At 49.9% G+C, this 27,126-nt stretch overlaps 1 protein-coding gene across 4 annotated transcripts in view; it reads right to left on the bottom strand.

Annotated features, from left to right (window-relative positions):
* Positions 1–22,012, bottom strand: part of CORO1C (coronin 1C) — a 54,046-nt gene extending 32,034 nt beyond the window's left edge. Inside the window, exons 1-2 of one of the 4 annotated variants that reach the window (XM_075167568.1) lie at positions 14,850–14,932; positions 8,755–8,836 (exon numbers count right to left, since the gene is read on the bottom strand). The gene's annotated coding sequence lies outside the window, so the exon portion shown is untranslated. Of the gene's footprint in view, positions 1–8,754; positions 8,837–14,849; positions 14,946–21,869 lie in introns of those variants that run through there. The other 3 variants (XM_075167565.1, XM_075167570.1, XM_075167566.1) reach the window with 3 other exon arrangements.
* Between the last annotated feature and the right edge of the window lie 5,114 nt (positions 22,013–27,126).

The following is a 27,126-nucleotide window of genomic DNA, read 5'->3' as shown; positions in this document are numbered from 1 at the left end:
CACCAGGCCACCCTGAAGAAGCAGGGATGTTCTTGCAAAGCCCAACGTGCTGCAACAGCGCAGGAAGCTTGCAAACAGCTCAGCCCTTTCCCTTCTGAAAACACACCTCGCAGGTCTTTTTTTGCAGCAAAACCCTACACGCTCATCTGCCTGGGGTGCGCAACTCGTCTAAGAGAAGGGAAAAGTACCCTGCTTTGTGCACAGTCGATTTTCATGACTGTTCACCCACTGGCAATGTTCCCATCCCACTGTGCATCAAGATTAAAATCTGATGGTTTAGAAGAAGGTAAAGCGAAGGCTTAAACTTGCCTCGCCAAGTTAACGCGCAGCAAATTACCCCGTGTCAACCTATCCTATACCCAGGGGTTTTGCAATTTGTCCGCTTTAATGCTGGGAATGTGGATTGATAGCGAAGAAGGAGGATTATTTGTATAGCTTGGATAATTATATCTTTCCTTCACTTGATCAATACCAGAACACCACAAAAAAAAGATGCTTATCTCAAATATCAGATACTGGGAGGTCTGCCACCCCTTCCACTCCAATGGAAGAGAAACACTCTTTATCCTGTGGTGAAATTCTACTACTTTATTTCCCTCATTTTCACCATTTGATGGAAAGGGTAATTTTTCGGTTTTCTATAAATGACTTTTAAAAAATGCAAAGAGTCAGATGTATCCAAAAATATCCTTATTTGTTCCAAACGGATTTGTTCCAGCACACCTTCGCTGCCCTCTTCCCCACCTACAGCTCATCATCCTTAGCAGGAACTCTCTGATGAACACATGGTGAGCAGCCTCCAAGTCCTCATTTCCATAGCAAAGGGAGTGATTCTTGGCGTTGGATCAGAGCCATTTTGATCTGGCTGCTCTCCAGAGAAAAGCTGGGGGGGGGGAATGTGCAGGCTGTAGTTATAAAGAGCAGCGACTGTGGATGTCTCAGCACAGCAGAGAAAACGAGCAGGTGAAAAACAAAACAGGGTTAGCCTGATCCTGAGCACCAAAAAAAAAAAGTCCTCTTCTCCCTACCCCAGCCTCTAGTTAAAACGTGAAGAGCATTTAGTATCCTCATTTGTTTCTCAATACTGCAGTGCGAAGGATCCCCTCCTCCACCATCTGCAAGAAAACCACAGCTGAATTTGGTTGCCACAGGTTCTCTCTGCAGGGCCACGCGCAGCCACCAGCGCAGGCAGGCTGCAGGCAGGCTGCAGGCAGGCTGCAGGCAGGCTGCAGGCAGGCTGCAGGCAGGCTGCAGGCAGGCTGCAGGCAGGCTGCGCCCCCAGGTTGGCCACTTGTAGGCTTATCAGGTGAGACACCAACCTCTGGGATGATTCACCCCAAGACGGATTCAGCCTCTGTCACGCATGCAGAAGGTGACCTGGGACCCCTGGGAAGTGACCTGGGAAATACCCGAGTGGGCACGAAAGCGCATCCACGGGCAACGGGGCCGTGCTCGGGACTTACTCTTAGGAAGTGGACTTGGAGCAAGTTTTCAAAAAGGAAGTTAATTAGATCATTGTCTGTGCTGTTAAATCTTAGCTAAGGAGCTGGAACGATCTCCATGCACTTGCTAGACAGGAAATATTTTCTTTTTTTTTGTAAAGTACAAATTTGGAGGATTTAAAACCTCACGACTGGGAGCTGAAAGGAGTTTAAATTTTGCCAGAGTTACAGCCCTCAGCAAAATTAAACCAGAAGCGTTAGACACCCTGCAAAGACCACGACAATAGAAGTGCTGACAGATCTACGACTGCGCTGATCTCCTGGATCCCGCTCCGCGACACACGGCATCTTACGCATCCTGGTAGGGACATAGGAAAGAGCCTTCAAAACTCTTCTTCCCACCCCCCCCAAATGTCAAGTGACTTCCAGCTGAATTTTACCAAACATTTAACTTCATCTCCCACTGTCTGTGCCCGCCGTACAGCTCAGCCGCTGCCCTTTGTGTCAGCATTTAAAAGGACCTTAGAAAGGCAGGAGGATGCCGTCAGCCGTGCTTGCACAGTGACACTTTTCATTCCATTTCTTTCTGATCTCCCATCATGATGTGTCACAAGAGTTACCATGAGTTTGCCCATTTTCCTGTTTATAAAGGATTTATCTGTCTCGAGAATCCAACAGATGTATTTCTGTGGCTTCGGAGGGTTTTCAGCCTGCTTATGCAAGAGGAAACGCATCCTGCTAGGGAACACTTACAGGAAAACCCCCCACTAATGGCAAAATCCTGCTCAGCCCATGTGACTGTGATCCCTTCTGGAAAAAGACATCTGAAATAAAAGGCTAGTTTAAGTCACAGGCAGCCGAAGGCTACTGTTAAAGGGGGGTGAGGAGATACAAATCCACGGGATAGGGAGAACGGCACTTCTAGAGGGTTGGTGCTTGGGACTGGAAAGGCTCTTCCTGAAGTGGAAAATGTCGAGGTAAGTTGCAGCTGTTGATGGCGAGCCCCCGGCCTCAGAATTAGCGCCTCACTGAAGAGGTTGCACATGCTTCAATGGCAGCTTTGGAATAAACGTACAGTCTCAGATAACTATTCACAAATGAGAAGCAGATAAGGAGGAAAAAAAAAAAAAAATCAAGATACACTATAGGCAATGCCACCAGCACCAATTACGAATGGTGATTAATACCAGGGGGCACCTGCCTCAGAGGAAATGGCCTCAAGTTGCGCCAAGGGAGGTTTAGGCTGGACATTAGGAGAAATTTCTTTACTGAAAGAGTGGTCAGGCCTTGGAACAGGCTGCCCAGGGACGTGGTGGAGTCACCATCCCTGAGGGTATTTAAAAGACGTGTAGATGAGGCGCTTAGGGACATGGTGTGGTGGGCATGGGGGTGTTGGGTTGACGGTTGGACTCGATGATCTTAGAGGTCTTTTCCAACCTTAATGATTCTATGATTTGTTATGGGTTGGACAGGGTGCTGGGGCCGGCAGGGGGAGGGGACGGTCCCACCGGTGAAACTGCAACACGGGACAGCCCACGCCACGGGCGCCCGATGCGTCTCGAGTACCGACGCATTGACTGCACAGCCCAAGGTCTTTCTGACCACCTGGGCTGAGATGCTTGGGCCTCACCTGCAAAAGCGATGAGTGCTCAGAGCTGAAACCTTTTTTAAAAAGCATAATAGAAAGTATTTTATAATCCTAAGCCAATAATCACGCCATGGATGTTTCAACCTGAGGCCTAAGAGCCCTCTGCACAGAGAAAACACCCTCCCTCACAGCAGGGCCGAGCCACATCTGCGGAGCAGTTGGCCATCACGGAGATAAGCACCAGAGAAAAGCCCACAAGGAATCTAGTAATTCACTCTTTAGAGAGCTTTGAACATCATATGGTAGATAAGGTACAGAGCCGCATATGGAACGGAGGATATAAGCATGCAGAGGTTTTAAGGCCATAAAGAGACCACCATCCCATCGCACCTCCTGCTCCACGCAGGCAAGGAGGACTCCATCCCCCCGCCACGACCACCGCTGCGAGCCCAACAGAGCAAGGGGCCGGTGGAGCGGGGACTGAGCTAACAGCCGACGTGAAAAAGGGAACAAGTATTACCCAGGTTATTTCCTAATCGCTCACTTCTGGCATTTCTTAACTTCAGAGCGCTTGGTTGTGCAACCTCCGTGGGTTCTCTGTAACCCACGCGTGTGCACGGCACCTTGTACGCGGCACAAGCAGAGGTAGGTGTGCCTGTGCAGATGTGCTGCCTCCTGCTTGGTCGAGCTGCACGCATATTCCACAGAAATACTTCACAGCCTTACCATGCTGCACAGGACAGTGTCTTACAAATGTCTCAGAAGACTCGCTCCTCCAGAAGGAAAGCCTGCCAGATCGTTTTAAGGACAGCATGTCTGAGCACACCTTTGGCAGAGGAAGGAGAGGGAGACACATCCGTGGGGGAAGCAAGCAGGCAAGCGTTTGCTGCCGGCTCCGCCAGCTGAACCATGCAGATAGCAAGGGCAGCGAAGACCATCCCTTCTTTGAAACCAAACGAGCACAGACTGACAAGCCCCAAAGGAGCAAGCTGACCACCACGGGAGACCAAGGCGAGCGCGTGTCCTACAGCGAGTTCAGGGCCACGACTGGCATTAGCCCACAAGAGCAGCACATTGCCGCCACTGTCACCAGTACGCCACCAGCAAGGCTGAAGGAGGACTTCATCTCCCTCTCCAAGTATCAAGGGAACCAATGAACTCAGCCTCGTGATACTAAGTCTTGCAATATTTGGGCAAGGGAGGAAGTGGGGGGGGGGGGGGGGGGGAATCACATGGCCACAAAAATTTCAGCTCGCCCTACAACTTCACATGAAACCTCTGGCAGAAAAAAAGGAACAGCCAGGAATACCTTGATGCAGTCCGCTACTTTTAAACATAATGCTATTCCCTCTATGGTATACCATTTCGAATCAATTCATATTAAGTCCATTGCTGACAGAACTTTTGTTTTCAGATGTTCAGAGTTATTTAAACGAAGGGGTGAACACTACTACAGATGGTCACAATTCCAAAATACATCATATTTGTGCACAGATTATTTTCAGTCTTTGGTTACTTTAGTCTAGGTTGAGCAAGACCCTGCCATCTGATTTCACTTCATTTTAAAGACAAAAAGCTGGAATATGAACTTAATACTGAAATTTCCAGCTGTTATACCACTGGCGAGATTCTATTTTGGGATGGGAACCTAAACCACAAACTACCAGGGAATTCGATTATATCTCAACTGGGGAGCCCAGCACATTCAAAAATGTAACACAACCCAAACTTAAAATAAGCTGAAATTGCTATTCTGGACAAAGTGCAAGGTGTTGGTTCTAACCTGTGAAATACTTGATACGACTCAGAGCTGTACCCTGAAACAATCACACTAAGACCGTTATAATACGAAGAACTCTAAGTCAGAAGTGCCTATAATGTTTCAATCTTCTAAGGCATCATCAGGAAGCACGTGTTATTTCCTAAGTGCTTACCCCGCGCACGCTTGTCTCGAGTGCACATCTCCCGGCTGGGGCTGACGCTCCTTTCACGGGCACATAGGGATGCAATGGATATTTCCACTTAAAGATTGCCAGGTATGCAATTCATCTTCCTGGGGGATCTTACTACTCATGCCATTTTGTAGCTTGTATCTTTATGGTCTAACGTTACATCATTTACCGTAATTTACAGTGACAAAAGGACACCGCAGTTGAAAGTCATTACCCCGAAGAGAGAGCACTCTCTGGTTTCATTTAATCTGTGTCATCTACCATAAAGCCAGAGCAATGAATGCACACAAAAATCATTGCACAAAATAATTTATCAGGAGGCCATAACGGGGTGGGTAACCAGCAAAGAGAAACCCTACAGCAGTTACACAAACCCTGGATCCGAAACGGTGAGGCAGCGGGAAGAGGTGCCAGAGCAACAACCTCCAAACCAACCTCCTCTTCTGGGTTTACAGCTTTTACAGCATCTGCTGTCAGCTGGCACTGAAGCTGCCAACCTCACAGGCGGTGATGTATGGGGGGCAATTCAACACATGCTGGGCAAAAAAGGTTAGTAAAAATGAAAACAGAGGAGCGCAAAATAGAGGAGGGGGGGGGAAGCATTGAAACCCGGGAGAAAACCTCGTAAAGGCAAGTAACGTACCGAACACATGGGGAAAAGAGGACTGGGGCACCTGAGGATTAAGCATCCCAGATGCCTCAGTGCACCTCTGCATTTCAGCTTCCACTTTTGCTGCCACCGGAGACAGTTACACAGTTGGTGGGCACCAGCCAAGCTTTACTGGGTAAGGAAAGGGAAACCCTGCACTGGAGTAGAGAGAATCCCACCTTAAGACACCGCTGCTCCAGCGGCTGACCACAGAAGGCCATAGCCTTTCCCCTCCAAGAGCCTTTGTTCTCCTCCACTTTCTCCACTGGAATAAACACCAGAGATGATGCTTCACACACTGTACCCTCATCCACTGCCAAGAGACGGAGCAATATCCTTCCAGAGCTGAACAACAGCCCCATGAACTTCAGCCAGAGACATTACACCAGCGTGATGGAAGATGCTACTTACACCCCTGGGGACTGACTGCATCACCCCCATGGTAAAAGCAGCACATGCCACGGAGAGGAAAGCAACGGGGCTTCAGACCACACTTTGACCCCGAGGAAAACATGAGACGGCGAGCACAACCCCCGGTGCAGAGCTGCAAGTCAGCAAGCCTTTTACAACAGCCAAGCGCCAGGATTCCAGTTAAGAGAAGTATGCAGATAAAATGCTTTCTCCATAGAGCTGACCTAGTTCTCTTATCAGTGCAACTGAGCTAACAAGGAAATATCAATCTGTTCAGAGCTGCTACCCCAATTTGCTGAATTCTTCTGCTCTCTTGAAGCTTACACACAAGCTTCTTCCAGGGCAAAAGCATAGCACCAGCTAAGGATGGTGATTACGAATGGAGAAAGAGCTCTTCCCCACCATAGCTTCATTCATTTCTCACCAAATCACCACCAGGTCCCACCTTTCCCCACTAACCAGCTAAGGCACAAGCATTTTTTCCTAACGTGAGTGCTCACAGCAGAAAACAACTGTATTTTCTCCTACAACTTGAAGCAATCGAACGTGTCCAAATGAAATAAACGGCAAACGTAAGTCTATGTGTGTGACAGAGCTCACTGGTAGCCAGCAGACCTGAAACTCAACTCCCGATACAGGATGTGCTCTGTCCTCTTCAGTGATGAACTTAAGCTAGAAGCCAAGAAGAGAGCAGTACCCAGGTGCTGGGAGCCTAAAGCACAGAGAGAACAACACGTGCAGGATTTCCCATCCTGCAAAAGTCAAGAAGAGGTGCAGACATGAAGGTAATTTGATTAACACAGTATTTTCTAAGGTAAGCACGTTTCCTGTTCGAGTCCAGTGGCTTTAAGACATTATTGGAAACATTACACTGCTTCTCCTGGCTTACAGTTAATTGGATCATTCCTTAAAAAAATGACAAGAAGATTTATCAAAAGGAGAAATCTCCAACGGACTTGATAAACTGTTTTCTATTCCTCCTCAATTACAACATGCCGTGGTATCCACAGGAAGAAACTATAAATGTTACAGATGTTTTAAGGAGATAAACGGTCTCGTAGGTAACAGGTCCCACGTCCCAGTTCTTCAAGAGCACTGTAGCACTACAGCCTGAGAGCCACCATCAGGAAACCAAGACCTGCAGAAAGCCCTCCACTATAAACATAAAGTTAGCCGGGACACAAATTCCTCACAACTTAGAAATAAAGCAGAAACAACAGATCAGCACAACCGAGGCTCACAAATAGACCAGCCAAGTGTGAGTCAGACTGACCAAGCGAGGATGCAGCATTCTCCAGATGGCCCTGCCTGACCACAAACGCTCCGCTGGTCTGCTGGATGGAGCACAACACCCAGACCTGCCGGGAGCCCGCCGGGAAGACGGTGCTGCCTTGGGGGGATGTGATCAGAGAGGAGCAGGATGGCCAAGCAACGGCAGCACCTCTTGGACCAGCACCGCAGCCGTACACAGCTGTCGTGGTGGCTGAAGTTTGTTTCCAGCCCCATAATGGCAAATGCGATGGGCCAGAGACCTGGACAAGGTCATGGTTAGACTGGAGTTACAGCACAGACAAGTGTGGTCCCTCACACTGCAATTTTGAATGAGACGCTCTACTCCAAAAAGTAGTAATGGGCTTGCTTAGCATACCCTAAGAGACACCTTCGTCCAAAAGCTAGCTAAATCAGAGCCCAATTTAGCAACTTTCACTTCTCAAGCTACTCAATCCAACAGGTGAGGCACTCAGGTTGAACTTCTGATGTTCTCGAAATAAAACCAACAATGGTTAATTGCCAAAGACAAGTCAATATCCTCAGCATACAAGAACGCAGAAGGTTCAGACTGGATGCAAACGCGTTTCAGATTTTAATGCTGTACAAATAAGCTGCAAAATGAATCTCAATTCTCACAGTTGGAACTGGTGTGTATTTCTCCAGATTTCCATTTGCTGTCCTGCCAGCTCTTCTGGCCAAGCAGCCTATAATTCAAAGAGTACCATTGTCATTCTGTCCCGTTTCCGTAATATGCAATTTGAAATCAGGGCTGGGGGAGGGAGGGAGGGACTGGAGGAGGCTCAAACTCAAATCCAGATAGTTCAATCTGCTAACTTGATTTTAAATCCCTATCTTGTGGTACCAATTACAGCCCCTCAAACATCTGTTTTAGCAAAGGGTTCCAAGTTCAAACACATTTCCTCCATCCTACAGATGTTCTCTGTCGCTGATCCGTTTCAGGCAAGGCTGCTGTCCTGTGCCGCGCAGAGCGCCGGCCGCTGCACGCCGCGGCTGAGAGGGCAGCGAGCTGGTGTCAAACCACGAGAGCAGCACGGAGCACCTTTCTCACCTCTCTAGGCAGGCAAGAAAAAAAAAATTGGCTTAGGAAAGCGTATTTAGTTTAGTAAACAGCTTTAATAAACATTCCTGCTACACTATGAAGAAAGATTTCAGATGCAAGAAGGGAAAACACCTTCCTCCACCCACAGGCGCCCCGTGCCAAGGAGGAGGGGTGTACCTGCCGTCCCCGACACCCCCAGCACTCCCACGGCAGCTCTCCGCCTACCTGACGGGGAGAATCGCAGCCTGACACACGCTGGGCGAAGGCTGATTTCTCAGGGAAGGGACCTGCAGCTGGCTGCTCTCAGCTGGGGAACTGGTTTTCAGCAAGGGGCATGAAGAATTACAGTCTGTGTGTGATGACCTTTAAGCTTTACTTACCTGTCAGCTTGACAGTCGTGTTACTGCACGTGCAACCCGCACTCCCAGCCCTTTGAGAGTCCCTGTGGCATTTACAGCAGTTCTGGAGGAGACCAGCCAAAACAACAGTATCTCAGTATTATGCTGAGATAAGCTCCAGCTGTTTTTTATGTGATCTTTCATAGCGCTTAAGAATTCCCCTAGTAGACCAGAAGATCAATGTAGCAAGCACTGCATGTAAAGAACAAAAAGATAACCTTTACCCCCAAAGAAACACCAGGGAGCAAAGCGAAGTGTCTAGAGGTGACACACGTGCATCCAAAGCATGGTGAAACAGGAGCCCGAACCGGGGCAGCCCACCTTTAAACAACAGCACCTTAAAACACCACGCAGAACTTTAACAAATTGCTCCAGAAAGCAGCAGTGGCCAGGAAAAAGATGCTGGAAGGCACAACAACGCTCAGCTAGAAGTGTTTTGTGCCTACACTTCACGCTGTGCTGAAGCAGAAGTATATATTGCTGAAGTACGTCTGGCAACTCATGTTTGTCTAAGCTGGCTCAGGATTTTTTCCTGCCTTGCAAACTGATCTCAACAGATCCAAAAATGAAAATAAACCTTAAAAAAAAAAACTATTCACTGAAAACTCAAAAAAATTTAATCCACCTCCTGTTCTGAGCAAGACAGCTTTGTGCCTATTTACTCCAACCTCCAACATACAGTATAATTAATATAAGTACTGCAGTAAGAAATTAGCAGTTGAAAAGCCAAGTGTGAGGATGGCCATTTATCCACACCCCCCCACCATGCGTGTTGGTGCAAATACATGAACCACCTGTAAAAGAACCAGTACACTTCGCACTATATGCTAGAAGTATTGCCAGCCTAGTACCTGCAAGACCCTGAGCAAAACGCTTAACCTCCCATTTCCGATTTGGAAACAAGGATATCCATCTGTTTCACGTGGGAAACTGCGAGAAACAACTGTAACGCTGACTGGCCACTGTATGATGAAAAATGCCAAGCAAATGCCAAGCGTATCCCCCAAGTCCATCAGTGCTCAAGATTCCAGCACGAGCTAACACAGCGTGAAGTTTTCAAGTATTTAAAGGGGAAGGGAAAAAAAAAAAAACAAAACAAAACGCAATTTCAAGAGGTAACGCTAGCACTGAGCTGAGGCCCTCGCCATCGAGGCTTTGCTGGTGACTTCTTCCATATCAAGTGATCATCTGCCCAGTACTGCCAGTTTGCCCGGCTCCCAAGGGACAGAGTGCTTACTACGGCTTGAATTTGTTATTGCCTGCTAATCCCTGGTGGTGCTAATTATACCCATTATCAGTTTGTCTGACTGTGCCTGACGCATGTCCAATACCCAAATCTGCAGCACCGTAGGATGTCAAGTCCCTATCAGATCTGCTTGGGAAGAGGATGCTTCAAAATGTGATGTTTCAATACAGCAGGTTTATACATTTATGTGAGATAAACAACGGATTTTCAAGGACTCCAGAACACAGTCTCTATGGCAACTCTATGTAGAACTAGGGGGATGGAGGGGGAAAGGAGGGGAAGTTCCCATCTTTCTAAATACTCCGACCAGAGTGATTTGAAGTCCATTTTCCACGGACTACTTATACCAGGAACTGCAGGTGTAAAGTATTGCCTAGGTTCACACAGGGATGCAAACAAGGTGTAGTTTTAGGCACACCATCCCCATCTAGTTTTATGAAATCCTGCTCAGGCATATTTGATAAGACTGCAGAAATGGTTGCCTTAATATTCGGCTACGAAGAATTGTACATAGATTACGTATATGCTTGTACATACATAGGTTACATGCAACGAATGCTATGGCCGGCCAAGATTTGGAGAGCCACAGGGAAACCACGATCCTTCCTACAGGGAGCCCTTGGCCTTGAGCGCAGCTCAGCAATACTCCAGCTGAAAGCTGCGAGCTCATCTCAGCGCGCCTGACCGCATCAGGCTGAACCTTAATCACTTTAAGTCAGATCCCACTACTGTTTTAATTTGATTTCCATTGCTTTTTCAAATTAAATTATTAAAAGGGAAAACAAGAAAAACCTAATTATGATGGATCGAGAGGCCCAGCTCAATGTCAAACAGAGTCACTATAACCGATCCAACCACATCCAGCTTCTCCCACTGAGAGGCAGACCTCAAAAGAGTCATTACATGCTCATAGCAAAAGCATATTATATATCATTCATTGTTATCATCAACAAAATTGGGATAAGACAAAGCAAATGACATTGAAGCAGCAAAGCGATAATGTTGAAGAAATGCTATCGTCCTTTCTCCAATGCAGGCGATTCTACCTTGGTGTCTAACTCATTAACGAAGAAGAAAAGCAAAGATTGGTCAAAGAGCCCATGTTTTACTTCGTCACCTCTAAACCACGGAGACCTCTTCTATCGACGAGCACCACCAGAGCGCCAGCAGGCTGGCAGCCTTCGAAAGAACAACGTGGGTTTTTTCCCTTAGGAGGCAGCAGCAGATACCATTTTCATTATTTCTCTGTCAAGTTCCGTGCTAGTTCCTGACCTACAGAGCAGGACTTTAAAGCTTTTATGGTATTCCATCACAAAAGCCTCTTCCATTTCAGGAGTACTTTGTGACTTGTTACGAAGATGTCTGCTGTAAAGAGATTACATCTGTCTTACTGGCACGAAGAACTGCACGGGAGAGGAGTAAAGTAAAATTATCTATTTGCCCAACAGTCACCTTCTACTTTATAGCTACATCATTACCTCCACATCCAGCCATTAATTCTGATCAGATTTGTATTCACTACACAAACCACACAGGCATGTACACAACTAATGGCTGGTAATACAACTAATGGCTGGTATATTCCATTAGGATCCTCTCCAGTTTGCTCCTCCGAGGACCATCAGCGCCAGACTCGGCATCAGAGAGTCCTCCAGCGCAAAGCCAGACCTGCCGTGGGACCTCCCGGGCTCGTCGCTGCTACGCCAAGAAGCTGAGTAATTCTAGAGTCACCCTGGTATTTTACGTGCCCTACGCCATCATCTAAAAAACACATATAAAGTCATGTACTGAATGATTATAACCTCAAAAAGAAACAAATAATCCATTTTTAGTATAGTTACTCACATGAGGAAAAACAGAACAAAGCAATCCTATTAGTAAATAGGAAGAAAGGGCCCAGTAACCGATTCCCAACTATACTGGTATATTCAACACATCTGGAATAATCCACTTCCACCGCTAGCTTTCCTGAGCCACTTCAGCTAACCTAAACCTTTTTGCCTTCGTTTTGACTTGGCGTTCACCCCAGCAATGCCACCACCACCTGCTTTTGTGCATATAGTGACAAAAAAACACCAGTTCATGTCCTGTCAGCCTGAAGCCACCAACAATCTGACTTTTCACATGTGGCCACATAACCAGGGTGACTGTAAACTGAAGCTGTAAGCAGTTTCTGATCAGACTAATTTCAGAGTTAACAACCAGAATGTAAGCAGACCAAAAATATTAGGTGGGGGAGACTACAGGGAAAGAGCTAGAAGAGAACAGACATTTAATTCTTGTTCGTATGCCCTGTAAACGCTTAAACTGGGGCACTTCAAATCCTCAGTGAGTTTCTGTTCCGACACATCCTTAGAGAAGGACCGAGATTATCACAAAAGCCTCAGTAAAACAAAATCAAAACAAACAAACCCATACTTCAAAAGTCAAGTGAAAATGTGCCTGTGAGTTTGCCTAAAAGGACATTCCTGGCCCTGGGAGTGGTGCGCTGATGACCTCACCAAGCTGCAAACCCAGGCCAGGAAGTGTTTTGCTCATGTCTTCAGAATAGGAAGCTGGCATCCGAGTTACGTTCCTCGGAATCGATAATCAAATTAAAACCAACAACATAAATTCTCTTACGATCAAAATGCAACGTTGTGCTTTAATGAGCCATTTTATGAAGCCGTCATTAAAGTCTGATACTGAACGTGATGCATGGAACAGCTACCGAGGGCAGATCTCTCGGCGTCCTTTGCTGTATCACTCAGGAAAGCTGATATTTTACCCTTCTGTGCATTCCTTCTCATTGCCATTAAACTGAATCTCTGCCTTTTGCTTGGAGTGAATCCCAGAAGTGACAGATGCAATAAGCATGAAGATTTAACTTGAAAAAATCCAATGATGTTTGAAAAGGCAGCTCAGTAGAAGATAGAGTAATGCCAACAGAGAATATAAAGAGAGACACACAAATGCTGATTAAAGCAATCTGTATAAAAGGCTACAAGTGACCATTGAAAAATTACTATTACAACGTGCTATATTAAAACAAACACAAAGCTAATGCTCCCTGACGTGTACCCGAGTGTGTCAGGTCTTACTACGGCTACTGAAAATACTAAAAAAATATATACACAAAATAAACATGCATTGACTTTATCACAACACTATTTGATCTTCTACCTTTGTGTACGCAGTCTTTAGCAAACACGAATATTAGCTGCAATAAAACGTCTCGGTGAGTGCACACCATCTGTTTTTCCCCTTGAGCCGAAAAGATGATTCAATGCTTGTTATTCAAATGAAAATCGAATATATCCTCTCCTGCCTCACGCACAAGACACCCGCTGTTTTCTCTAGCCATCACACATTCAGCACATACGAACACGCTTCTCAACAGGACGGACCGTGCCAGTTCACACCATTTTCCCACACTTCAGCAGGCACAGAGCTTCTCTCCTGCATGTGCTTACAGAGGCACACGAAGAGAGAGGGTAGTGTCAGCTAATTTGGATACAGCCTGGCCTAAAATTAAACCAGAATCGGTATCAGCCAACTAAAAAAAACCAGCCACAGCCTAGGATATTCAAAATGCCACTCTTTCATCTTGCTAACATCCTTGGTCTTGCTTATACTAATCCACCCGCACATCTGCACGAATAGGCTGAACAGACACGCTCAAACAAACACGTACAAGGCTGAAACTACAGCTATTAAAAAAAACACAAGACGCATATCACTTTAACAATAAAACTGCATCAATCAGTTTTACTTTTGTTTCCAGTCAGCTTTCAGTCCCTTTTTTTTTTTTCCAGACCTGTCTCCTGTGCAGCCACCGCATCACATTGTCTAGACCGGGGTACCACAGCTGAGCGCTCGTGCGGCTGCACGTCGGACACCTTTCCGTGCATGAGCGGAGAAGCAGCTAATTTCACAAAGCCCGGATAAGTACTAACCCTTAAATTCTGGCCTTTGACATATCGCTATTAAAACAACGTGGCTTTCTGCATAGAAAAACAAACCCCAGGAACATGTCACACAACCCAGGACTTTACACATCTCCCCAACAGACTCGGAAGAACCATTAATAACGGCGTGACACGTACCCGCTCAACACGAGGGTAAAGGAAAAAAAAACAAAACCAAAACTAAACCCTCATCTTTTGTCCTCTGCAGCGTTACAGGGTGGCAGCGGGGACGCGGCGCTCGGGGGTGACACGCCGACGCCGGTGCCAGCGAGCCGCTGCTGCATCGCCACGGGAAAATAATAAAAAAAGGAAACACCACCCCCCCCCCAAAAAAAGGGGGAAAAAACCTGCCGAACAAAAGGAAGCCCCCGGCCCCTCCGTGCGGAAGGCGGCGGGGCTGGCAGCGGGCATCAGGTGTGCGGCGCAGGGGCTGCCCGAGCTGCGGCCCGAGAGCCCGGCCCCGCCTCGGGCATGCCCTGCCGGCAACCTGCGAGCCCCGGGCGGATGCCGGAACCCGCGGGCGACCCTGAGCCGCTCCGCTACCTAATAAGGAGGAAAGCGGGGGAGAAGCCCCGGGCGCCCGACCGCCGGCGTGGGGAGGGCGCTTCCCGCCGCAGGCCCGGGCGCTGACAGCGGCCGCCGCCTCAGGAAGGGCTCGGCGGCAGCGGCCGGCCCCGAGCAGGAAGAGCCCGCCCGGCCGGACCCCCGCCCGCCCTGCCCTGCCCTGCCCTGCCCCGGCGCCCGCCGCCGCCCTACCGCGGGCACCGCCGCCTACCCCGCAGCGGGCCGCCCGCCACCCTCCCGCCCCGCCAGCTGCCACCCGCCGCGCCGCAGGGCGCCGTCCCGCTGCCGCCCCGCTCCCCGGTTCCCCCGTGGCCGCGCACCGCGATCCCGAGCCGCCTCCCCCGCGTCCGCTCCTCAGCCCGGCGGAGCCGCCTCCGCCGCCTGCCGCTGCCGCCGCCGCCGCCGCCCGACTGACCGCCGTGGGGCGGGGGCGGGCAGCGCCGGAGCGAGGCCCCGCCTTCTCGTGGCCGCGCCTCCCCGCGGCGGGCCACGCCCCCTCATTACCGGCACCGCCTGATGCCGCGCGTTCCCGTCCCGCCTCTCCCGGCGGAGGGCGGGGGCGGTAAAGTGAGTGGCGGCCCTGCTAGCCAATGGCGGCGCGGCGCTCGCTGCCACGCGTGGTCGCGCGCTCTCTCTCTTCCCCCTCCCCGCTCCCGGCCGGTGGGAGCCGCGGCCCGGCAGCCGCCCCTCAGCAGCCGCCCTGAGGGGGCCGGGCCCGCGCTCCGGCCCCCCGCCTGTCCCCTCTCCCCTTCACGGCCCCGGCGGGGACGCAGCAGCCCGGTTCCCCTCAGGCGCTTAGCCCCTTGCCGGGTCGGCGCCCCGCCGTGGCCCCCGCTGCGCCCCAGCCTGCCTCAGGCCTCTTCCCTCACAGGCCCAGCTGGGACAACACTCCCGTCCTCTGCTTTAGATTAGGGTGGGAGCAAAGGTGGGGATGCCCTGGCAAAGGGACAGGGAGGGTTTGGGGCACTGCGGCAGCAAAACCGAAAATTGCGAGCGCTGGTGCGACGAGTGAGGCACAAACCCGCGGATGCGGCTCCTCGTGAGCCCTGGGCCGAGCAGGGCACAGCCAGAGCCTGCTGTCGACAAAAGCAACGCTGAAGAGAAGCATCAGTTCTGCAAGAAAAACAACCATGTCGCCTCACTTTGTCATGCTGACTTGCTGGGGCCTGTAGCTGCTGTGGAAAGCGGCACTGCCGGCAAGACGGGGACAAAAGGAGAGCTTAATCCCCTGCTAAAAATCACACTTTCATGAGAAGCGCAGGACAGTAGCTGGAAACCGAAGATTCTCCCCATTGCGCTAAAAGTAAAGCCGCTTTTGGGGATGCTGGCTTATGTGGTTGTAAAGAGGGTTTTTTATCTCCACTGTTCAATGAGAGAGGTTAACAGTTATTAATACAGTACACAGTAAGAAGGTGAGTACCTTTGTAGCAAATACCTCGAGGCAGGCAGGGTAATACCACTCTCAAAGGCTGCGTGTTTCTGTTCCTCCGGGGAACTTGAAAAGCGGATGAATTATGCTAGATCAGTACCCACGTTGCACAGTGTTTACCATACATGGCCAAAACCAAAAGCTACTCTAGCTTCCTTATACGTTTTGGCCAATATCTGCAAATTCGTTTGCATGTGGTTAGGTGCTTGAGGGGCCTAATTTTTCAGGGGAGCGACACGCACGTAACTCCCCTTATAATCCTTCAGAATTTGGAGAAATACGCGTTTTGTGATGAGCTGAGCTGAGCACCCTCCTCTCCCCCGGTGAAACTGCAACAGGGCTGTGAACTACCCTGTTAAGTGATAGCCGGGTGTGGAAACATGCAGAAACCCTCTCAGATGCATTTGTCATGGTCTTGCTGGTCTGACTGATTACAGCTGATGGAAACATCAGATGCTACAGTAGCTACACATTAAACTAACAAATGTTATCCAACGTTTGTTAAACTTTGACACTAGTTTAACCACTGATTCAACAAGCAGGAAAGTCTCTCTTACATACTGAGCAACACCTTGATAAAAAAATTACACACCCAAAGATTAGAGTTGCAAGCCTGCATCCCTGCCACGCACTGCCCGCGGCACCAATTACTGTGAAATTAATACCTTCCTTCTGAAAGCCAGCCCAGCACACTTACTCTCCACCCTCCTCCCTCAAACAATCTCTTTAAAGCTAAGAAAGAAGAAAACAAAAGCAGTTCGGCAGCCTCGGAGCAGACCTGCAGGTAATCTGTAGTTCAGTGGGTTTAGATTGTGATTCATATTTTCCACGTAGGTACGTGACTTGCTGAAGGTCACACAATGAGTCAGTGATAGAGCCGAGTATCTTGACTGCCAGTCCCACGGCCATTAATTTATCAGGAGTCTCAAACCTGTGCATGTGGCTTAAACTCTATAAAAAACAATTAATACAAGCATATAAAATGGTACTTAAAAATATACGTACGTATAGCTCCTTCTAGCTCAAAAGAGTGGGCAAGCGTGAAATGATATTTTAATCACATACCAGCCGATGCTTTACCCTGGACTGAAAAACAACAGCGAAGGCAGCAGTACCCAGCGCTACCCAACAGCTTGCAAGAGAAACCAGGGAAGACTTTTGGCACCCATGTAAAAAGAGAGCGACGCACAGAGGACACGAAGTGAAATTTGTCCTGAGAAATCTGATTTTAACCTAATCCTCCCAATAACTGCCACCTGAACGGTTGGTTCCTGGTTCACGTTGTCGCTGCAGGGATGGATGCTCCTGCAGCACAGCTTGCTCGACATGTCGTTGCGAGAGTCGCTAAGGATGGACTCAGAAGGAAATGATACCTGTTGAATTTTTGCTAGCGCTTCCTTAAACGTGTGGATGGAAACGCTCCAAAGATCACGCAGATCCTGGCCTGGATTAATGAGGCATTTAGATCGCAGCAGCTCACCGTACAAGGTGGTGAAGAAATGACATGAATTTCAGGCTGAAGTCTTCAACAACAGAAAGAATGGCTAAAGTTTTACACATGTTCTTTGGTCCCACTGTAAACAGTAATCTTCATCACTTCAGCTGAATAAAATAATTCTAACAAACAGTACTTAAATTATAGGCAGAGTGATGTAAGCCTAACAACTTGTCAAAATATGTCAGAAATTCTAATTTCTGTAAAGGAAAATATCCTATTACCAAATTCTTGCAGCTATAAGGGCAAGAAAGTTTGTCCTTCCATTTTATCGGTACCAACACGCCTGATTATTAAATTTTGCAGAAAAGATTCAGAATTTATTCAAAAATACATTTCACTAGTTTTATCCATCCCACATATTTTACCCTCTGCTACATCGATGCACGATTGCTGCAGTCTGTCTCACAGCCTTTATACGGAAACAGCACCGTGTCTACAGACTCCACCTCTGAAACTTATGTCAGCAGCTAAATTTAGCTTGCTTGCAAATATGCATCAATTCCATCACTGCAGTAAATCACGCTGGTTTGTTCCTATGATAATCTTGACATGCCTTATACGTAACGCGTTCGGTATGCCCGACAGCTTCCTTGCCAGCGCGGTGGTGTTAGTTAGAAAAGGTAAAGAAAGACACAAACACCTGCGGCGCCTCTTTCTAGGAGAAATTTTGATGGCTTCTTTGGCCTTCAGCTGACATCATAGAATTTGGCTTGGAGTCTTTGAGCAATCTTAGGTGGACGGCAACCCAGTCTTTCAGAACCAGTAAAGTCACTTGAGGGATGAATTTGTCTCGAACATTTCAATTTGCTTAAATCCTCATTGCTAAATATATTCTGAATGAAGGAAAACGGCTTACAGAGGGTTTAGAGAGATCAGCAATTTAAAGTCCTGTTATTTTGCAGCTTAACTTCTAAGTCACGCAAAATACGCTGTACATGACAGTTTGTGTTTCGGACCTCGGGTTTGCAGATATCCAAGTTATACAACTCTTGAAGGACATTTGTGCCCAGTATTTATTTATTTATTTCTTGAAGCCTTTTGATTTATTATTCTATTTAAACAACTTTACAGGAAGCACTAGGTTCTCCCACCTGAAAGTTGCGTATTTTTTTATTTCTTCTTCTATGGCTCTTGTGATTTAGATACGCAAGGCCAGATTCAACAGCGTTGAGAAGAGCCGCTCCCATTGAAATCGGTGATGTGATCTTACGTTTCACATAACATCACTGGAATGCAATGGGTTTTTAATGCAGGAAAATCTGAACTGATTGCAATGGAAAAAACAAACAAACCCGAAGCCATTTTCTGTGCGTGGAGTAGCATTAGATTTACTCCTTCTGCCTTGTTTTCTCAATGTCTGTTGGGCACCTATTGAATGGCGAGGGTAGCTTTATTAAACTGCTTCCAAGTCTGGTATTTAAGGGACATTTCAACGATCATCAAATGTTGAGCAGCTGCCAAGACAAAATTGTACTAACAGCCACCACATAACAGCTCTTGATTACGGCTAATCAGTCCTGTAATGACGTGTTCTGCCCAGGGAAGTGTTGCCCTGTGCTGATCTGTTCCCCAGTTCCGGCAAAGTGTTCCAAGTGTTTGTGTGGAGAGAGAGAGCAAAATCCATTTGGTTTGGCCTTATTCAATCCTTGGCCAGAAAGGGGAGCTGTAGAATTATGGAACGAAGATAAGGAGAGCAATATGTTCAATCAGATTTTTAAAATAACAGCCAGGAAGGGAGAAGCGTATGAGAGCGTATCAGAGCATGTGGAGAAGGAGGAAAGAGGAATACGTGAATTAAAGCAGAGGAGTCAGCACCCCTTAGTTTTATTCCCAGATCCGCCCTACCTTTCTGCGTGACATCGAACGAGTCCCTGCGCTACTTCCAGACCCAGTAAATTGGGGTCAGATCGCAAGCCCCCTCCCCAAAGGGTAATGCAGATCCGCTGCGGTGAGCGAGCACTTGCGCTGACATCGGCTGTGTGCTGCTTGGCGTGGGTGGAAGATGCTGGAGATTGACAAGTAATGATAAGTGAACATTAGGTCAGGATGGGTATTAATAATTTATGCTATTGTTATTAATGATTTAAAATACATTTCATAAAGCACATTTATTACTACATATACACACTCTCATGCATGTTATATGCAGTAATATAGATGGCGTACACATCCCTACCAACTCGTCCACAGGAGAAGCATAGAATACGTGCTGCCTACAGTTTCTACAGCAAAAGGAAATCTCTAAATTAATTTCAAGCTAGTCTAGTTCCTCATGTATTTTTCTTCTCCAGCATTGTACAGGATTGTGAAATATTTTTTTCTTTCTTTATTCCCATTTTTGTGATAAAGGGGAGGTGGTCCCAATACCTAATTAAAACATTGGGACACCAAATACAAATGAAGCAATTAGTTGCAACAGATGGGATTTTCTTTGTTGCTATCTCCACTACACCAGATGATTAAGTAGAAAGAGAGAGACAAGAAAGCAGAACACAAAAAAAAAAAAAAAAAAGAAAGAAGCAAGCTGTATTTTATTTACAACATGAATATCCTGGGATTGACACTTCCTAGCATTCTGAATAGCAGAAAAAAATCGGCCAGGCACCGCGTAATGAGCAGGGGCTTTGAGCAGTGAGCAGTAACGTGAGGCTTGGCGCTGTGATTCCTGTAGCACTCCATGTTACACTTATCACATATCCTAGTCTTGTCCTCATTATTCAAGCAGTTTTGAATCCTTTTGCCATCTTGTTCTGTTTCTCTCCCTGCTGCCTAGGATCAAGTTGGTGCTGGAAAAATCAGAGGTATAAAGAAGGAATCATATAATGGTAAATATACGCGAGATGTTCGTGTTCAGTTAGGCAGCGTGAGATTTGGGAAGATATATGTTTAGAAACAGATTTAAAAAAAAACAAACAGACTGTGTCACAGATATAGCAAAATGAGAAGCTATTCCTACTCTTCTTTATTGCAACATTTTCACAGTTCAGCACTGAAATAGCTCCCTCCCTATTTCTTCCGAAGAACAAGTAGGTAAACATCTGTCAGGAGTGATTTAGCTGTAGCCAGTACTGCCTCAGGGATGGAGCATGATTTCTTGTAGTCCCTTCTAACTCCCTTCCTCTGTAAGATCACCTATTGCACCCACCTGCTCCTCCGTCCCCCCCGAAGGACGCATGCCTCATTGCTGATGACAAGATCCCTCCGTCGGATCTGGCTGATGACAACACGCCGTATCAGCTGTACCATTTAATCAGACTGATCTCCCACTCGAGGAGGAGTGGAGAGGCTGCGTAGATCCAGACACCCCGATAATACCAGCACTAGCACTGCTTCACGTACAGAGCCTAAGCCTGTCAGACGGCAGATAGTTTGCAGTGACAGATATTTCACAACCCTACTTCTTTCCATCGTGAGAATGATAATGTGTCTTCAGATGCTTCCTGAGAGGATAGGATCTGTTTTTCATTGCTGTAGGCTTTTTGTTATCACTGACACACATACAAACTCTGTGGCAATATTCATATTCTGACTTGGTTTCGTGACTTTTGTGAATGAGAGTAATTGACAGCACAATGCACCAAGCACCGTGGGATAATGACACCTCTTTTTTAAGTAAACTTGCTATTCAGTTCAAAGCTAGCATAGATTTCCTGTGCCTTAAAACATGTATTTTCCCTTATAAGGAAATCCACAATTGCAGATTGTCAATAAACAGAGGATGTAAGTTAACCAGCATGGGTCTGATATGTTCTTGAAGGATCCAAACTCTCATACAAACACTCATTTTTAATCTCTCCCTATTTCTGCATAACTGCTGTTTTACCAGTAAAATTTCAACAAAGTTCATTTATCCATAGTTTTTCAGTGAAAGGGTTTCCAAGTTGATGTCATTCTCCTGAAAGGCTTATTCAGCTAAGTCACAGTGCAGGAGAAAAAGAACCTAAGGAAAAGAATGCCTCCTTTTTATGCCATAGCTAAAACAAAATTATATTGGCTCACGCAATGCCTAGAGAGACCGAGGCAAATAATCCCACATGACAGTGGGAGAAAGTATCATACGGGCGCTTCTGCACTGTATCTGTTCATCAAAAGCAATATAGGAGTACTGGATATTATACTTATTTGTACACAGGAGAGTCTTAAAAAGCAAATCCCTTTCTCACGAAACAGTTTCACTGCAAGAAGTACTTTTACCGGGCTGCCGGTAGCCTTGAATCAATGCCTGATTTTTGTCCTGCCTCGTTAGGACCATAGATCGCTAAATCTGCCCCGAGCGCATCCCGTCTATGACAAGGCAGGTATTTTCTGAAAAGCCTCGCGACCGCCGTGTTCCCACCTCCCCTCACCACCAGCCCTCGGCTCCGGGTCCACCCCGGCCCCTCGGCGCCGCGAGGCAGAGCCGTCACGCCTCACCTTTTCTGGCAGCGCTGGGCGGTGGCGTCGCTGCCTTCCCCTCCGCCGGCTTGGGCTTTTCGAAGGTTTTCTTGGCGTCGGCAACTTTAAGCACTTTCTCATCCTCCTGACTCTTCCTCCCCTTCCGCTCCGGCTCCTCCGAGCCCCCTCCTCCCGCAGTCCTGCCTCCAGTTAGCTGCTCCGCTCCTGCAGCTGCCCACTGCTCCTTGGCAGGCTTCGCTGCATCGCTGCGGGGCTCCAGCAGCGCCTCCGTCATTGCCACAGTCTTGCTCATACTCAAAGCCAGGCTCTCTTTGCTGTGGGACCTGACAGGAGGGGCCGGGGGGCTTCTTTTCGGGCTGTATGAATCGAGTATCCCTGCATCTGCTTCACCTCCGAGCTGTTCCCTGCCCTCAAGGAGCTGGCTGCTGCTCTGTCTCGAAAGCTTTTCAGTGTCTCTAGCCACCGAAGCATAATTTGCAACCGCAGAGACCATTCTCTCGAGGCTCTTCGCTACCTGCTTGTCTGGCTCGGGCTTCCTGGCCAGGTCCTCCTCGCCGGTCTGGCCGTTCTGGCAAAGGTCCGGAGCGCCGTCAGGCTGGGGGGCGAAGCTCACCGCCTGCCTGAAGCTTTCAGCTGCCTTGCTGCTTTCTCTGGGGACGTAGGAAACAGATGTTGTTGCCTCCTGTTTGCTTTGCAAAATGTAATCCAGGAGCATGGCGTTTCGCTCGAAGCTGTCTGACCTGATGGGGATACTCGGCTTGTTTCTCTCCGAGGGAGAGTTCAGGGTCAGTTTATTCACTTGCCGGCTCTCTGCGCTACTTTCAGAGTCTGAACGGCTTATCTGCCTCCTCAGGACTCCTTGGAAAGCATTGAGCCGGTTTAGGCTCGGACTTGCCGCCTTCCCATCCCCTGGGTAGCCCTCCTGCATCCCAGGTACCTTGTGCTCTGTCGCTTCCCATTCCTCCTCAGGTTCTGCTTCTGCCTCTTCCATCAGGCGCCTGTACTCGCTCTCCTCCAGCCTGTACACCACCGGCTTCACCGTCCTGCCCGTGCCCGCCCGCCTGTGCCCAACCTCCATTTCGTACACCTTCGGAGGGGCTTCTCCCTCCTCCCCCCTCCTGCACCCTTTGGACACGGGGTGGTCTTCGGAGCGCGGGTCCCCTGCCAGCCCCCGCTGCCCTCTCTGCCCGCTGCTGCTCGTCTCTGACTTCTTGGCAGGGGCTTGCGTGTCGCTGCGGGGGTCGGGCAGGTCCCCCCTTTCCAGCCTGTGCCCCAGGCCCTCCTGGCCGAGTTGCAGCAGAGTATAATCCTCGCGGGTCCCTGAGGAGGCTCCCCGGGAAGCAGCGCAGTCTCTCCCCCTCGCCTTACTTGTGTCATCCCGTAAATATCCATAGTACTGCCAGGTGGAGGCTTCCATGGCCGGGAGCTCAGTCACCGTAATTCCTGGTCCAAATGCCTCGAAACTGGCCAGCCAAGATTTCTTCCCACCTTGGGTCTCGGCAGACTTTCAGCACCGCCTTCTCCTTCCTCTGCTACTGGGAGAGACGGAGGCAGCTTGGAAGCCTCCGTGCCTGGGTCATGTGAATCGGCGGTTTTTAGCCTCATGGCCAGCAGAGATGAAAACGCACGCTGGCGCGATGGAGCCCATCCTCTGCGGCAGGGCAGGAGGCTCTCTCCTAACACAACAGCTGTCAGAGCTGATGCTACGCTGGTCCCTACCCCAATATATCCCACCTGAATAACTGGAAAAGCACCCCCCAGCTGCTAATTTGCTGCTCCACAGCACTTTACAGGCAGGACTTGCTGCCCATCTGCATCTTCCTTCAGGGACGCGCCTCTTTTCCCCAACCTGCTGCAGCAATAACTCCCTACGGTCCCGTGCAGCAATCCTCCCTGGCTTCCCTCCGATCCCGCTGCTTCCAGAGAGATTTACTGCCAGGTCATCTGCTGCAGCTCGTCTGGGCAGGATCACCTCCGTCAGCTCCTCCGTGGGTTTCACGGAGAGCTTGGAAACCCGCATCCATGCCCCTGGCACTCCTCCCTGCCTCCCTGCCCTGCGCCCGACGGACCCAGCGCCTCTCCCCCAGCGCTCCTTCCTTGGAAGCGACGCGCAGCCTTGGTCTGCGTCCCAGCGTTTCGGGGAGAGATACCGCCTGCACGGCGCGGGCAGGGCAGAGACGGATCGGCTGGAATGATCTGCGGGAATACGTTATTGCTAAGGGAATTGCTGTGGCATAAAAAAGTCTACCCGAGATAAACAGAGAAGCCTGACAGCAGCCTCAGAAACAAGTTTCCCTTAGGAGACTCCAAAACATAACTTATCAAAAATCCCTATTAACACTCTGGGCACTTCTCTAAACAACCCTCCGAGCAGAAAGTTCCTCCCTTTGGATAATCCTTCTGCCAAACGGGCTCCTGTAAACTCTCCGGAAGGAGGGAGAGCGGGAGAGCTGGAGGGCTCTAATCCGTTTATACACAGCCGGGATGCCTGGCATTGCAGCGAGCCGCGGCGGCCGCCCAGGCTCCCACCCCAGCAGCTCTTCCCAGCGCTTTGCCTTTTATGGTGCACGAGGTGCCGGCCGCCCGATCCCCATCCGGGGAAGCATCCCGAGGCAGGATGCAGGAAAACACCTAGATGGTCCCTAAAGAGACGCAGGCACCTCCGCGGTGCCGGGGCCGAGCCGGGTGCTGCTTCCCAGCAGGGGCTGGGTTACCCCAGTGTCAGCCCGAAGGGTTTGCAAAGAGCCCCCAGCGACCTGCCCACCAGCCCGGGCTAAAGGCATCCCGCTGACCCTCAGCGGGGCTGGAAAATCCTGCCAGGGCCTCATCCAGAGCCCCCAGGGACCCCGGCAGCCCTCTGAGCACAGCCAACGCACTCATACGAGCTGCGTGGGTGACGCCTGCACCACGGTCTCTCGTGATGCCACCGCCTCGTCCCCTGCCCCACGAGCCGGCTCAGGAGCGAGCGCCAGCCACCGCCAAGGGGAAGGAGCGAGGGACGACCGTTATCCCAGCCCTTATCCCAGCCCTTATCCCAGCCCTTATCCCAGCCCTTATCCCAGCCCTTATCAGCCCGGCCCCCTCGCAGGGGTTGTTTTTTATCAATGCACGTTGCAGAGCGGCTCTGCAGCGAGACAAAACACCATTTGTTACCACTGGAAGTTTTAAATCCCTACCCAGGCTGCCCCAAACAAACACAACCGCTTCCCAGCAGGACTGGGGCCGGTGGCCGGGCTACCGAGCCGTGCCGGGGGCAGGCGATGGTCGCTGCTGACGCCGGCAGTGGGGGGGACCTTGCAGCACCCATCCTGCCAGGTACTGAAATGCTGCAGCAAAATTTGCTGACAGTTGCATGAGTGACAAATTTTAAAGCCAAGTCACCTCTCCGCAGGATAAACTGGCCAGACGCAGGCACGTGTGACGTTGGCACGATGAGCTGATCAATAACTCGGGGTTCTTCCCCTTGAGTCAATGCCCTGGTCCCCCATGCCAAAGCCAAATACATTTTGGGTTTCTCACAAACCATCATCATCCAGAGATATCATCTTGGGTTTTTTTGGCTTGCCCTGTGTGGGGATCGTAGAGCCCAGGGCTGGTGTGGAACCTGCACTGCTGGGTCGTTGGACCTGGGTTTGCCCTGCCCTCCGTTTTGCACCGCTTTCCTGCGAGCTGCTTATTAAACACTCGGGAAAGTCTGACACGGGAGCAACGCGGTTTCTCCTCCTGACCCGTCTGCATAAAAGGAAATGGCAGCTGCAGCAACGTTGCCGCTGCCCCATCCTGCAAACCAGAGAGGAAGAGACTTTTAGGGAATACGCAGCGCCCAGGGCGAGGGGCGAGGCTGGAGCGAACCCGACCGGCTCACCCGCTGCTCCCCAGCCGAGCAGCTCCCCTGGCTGAAGCAGCAGAGCTGCTGCTACCAACACGAAATGCGCGTGTGCGTATGCGCGCACACCGAGAGGCCCCGCCGCCGCAGGCGCTGCAGCAGCAGCACCCTTGCAATGGCTCCCCTGCCCTCCATCCGCTGCAGGAGCCAGCTCGTCTCACATCAGCAGCGCCGACTCTCAGCTTCTGCTTAGAAAAATATTTACATTTCTACCTCTTCAGAGCCAGCGGGGCCGTCCGGCCACGACCCCGTGTAAGTAGACACAGAGGCATCACCTGGGGCTGCAGGCAGCTGGAGACCCACGGCCGGAGCTGCAGCTTCTCCTCTTTGCTGCAGTCGGCTGCTGGTGGTGAAGTGCAGCCGTTGGCCTTTGTGTCCTTCCTGCTGCTTCTCTCCGCACATCGCTTTGTTCGCTAAAAGCGGCCCCAGTCACCTGCCAAACCTTCCCTTTTCCCCCAACAACATCATTACAATACCTGCTCACCACCCCTGCGGTCACCCCACCCCAGCACCCAACCGGGAACCGCTGGTAGGGAACCACCCTCCTCCCATCAGGGTGAAGAACCGAGTCAGGGGTCCTCGAGGAGATCCGCTCCCGTCCGATTTCTGCTCGGAACCGCCTGCGGGCTCCTCCCCGGGGCAGGCGAGGGGCTGGCCGGACCTCGCGTCTTCCCCCCGCCCCGGGTCCCAACCAGGAGGGCACCCAGTGCCCGGCTGCCCCCGCCATGGTCTGCCCACAGAGACTTCATGCTCAGGCATCTCCTTTCGCCTGCCAGGCTATAAATAAACCCTCCGACGGTCGCCCGAGAGAACTTGTGTTGCTCCAGATGTTGCCTGGCTTTGCCATAGCAACATCACAACAGGATGTAACATTCGGCCATAACAAGAACCGCTCCGTAAAGAACCAACTTTCAATCGTGGCAGGAACAAAAAAAGACACACGAACTCACCGGCAGCCACAGGGCACCCTCCGGCCATTTCACAGTCCTGTCTCCCTCCGACCTCTTACCTGCGACTCTCGAGATGCAGGCCTGCGAACCGCTACGGTGGGGAGATCTCCATCTTTGGGAAGCCGAGACGAGCAGGGAGCATCGTCTTGTGAATCAGCCAAGGGAAGTGTGAATTAAATGAGCTAACAGCAAACATCTGACCCCAAAATGGCGTTGGCTAAGGGACGGACTCTGCCCCAAGGACCTCAAAAGCACGCTACAGCGAGAAGGCTGTTGCCTCCCCGAACCGGAGCTCTGGCGTGCGGGCGCCGCTGGGGCTCCCAGCTCGGCACAAGCTCTCCAGCTCTGCTGCGGCTCGGCGCTGGAGAGAGTTAACCCCAGCGTGTAAAAGCTGTACACACACACGCACACTCGCTCCCACTGTTTTCCTTCGTGTGTC

This window comes from Calonectris borealis, chromosome 18, assembly GCF_964195595.1.
Source record: "Calonectris borealis chromosome 18, bCalBor7.hap1.2, whole genome shotgun sequence".
Classification (NCBI taxonomy): domain Eukaryota; kingdom Metazoa; phylum Chordata; class Aves; order Procellariiformes; family Procellariidae; genus Calonectris; species Calonectris borealis.
Note: the sequence above shows the minus strand (reverse complement) of the source record. Positions and strands in the feature narration are given on the sequence as shown.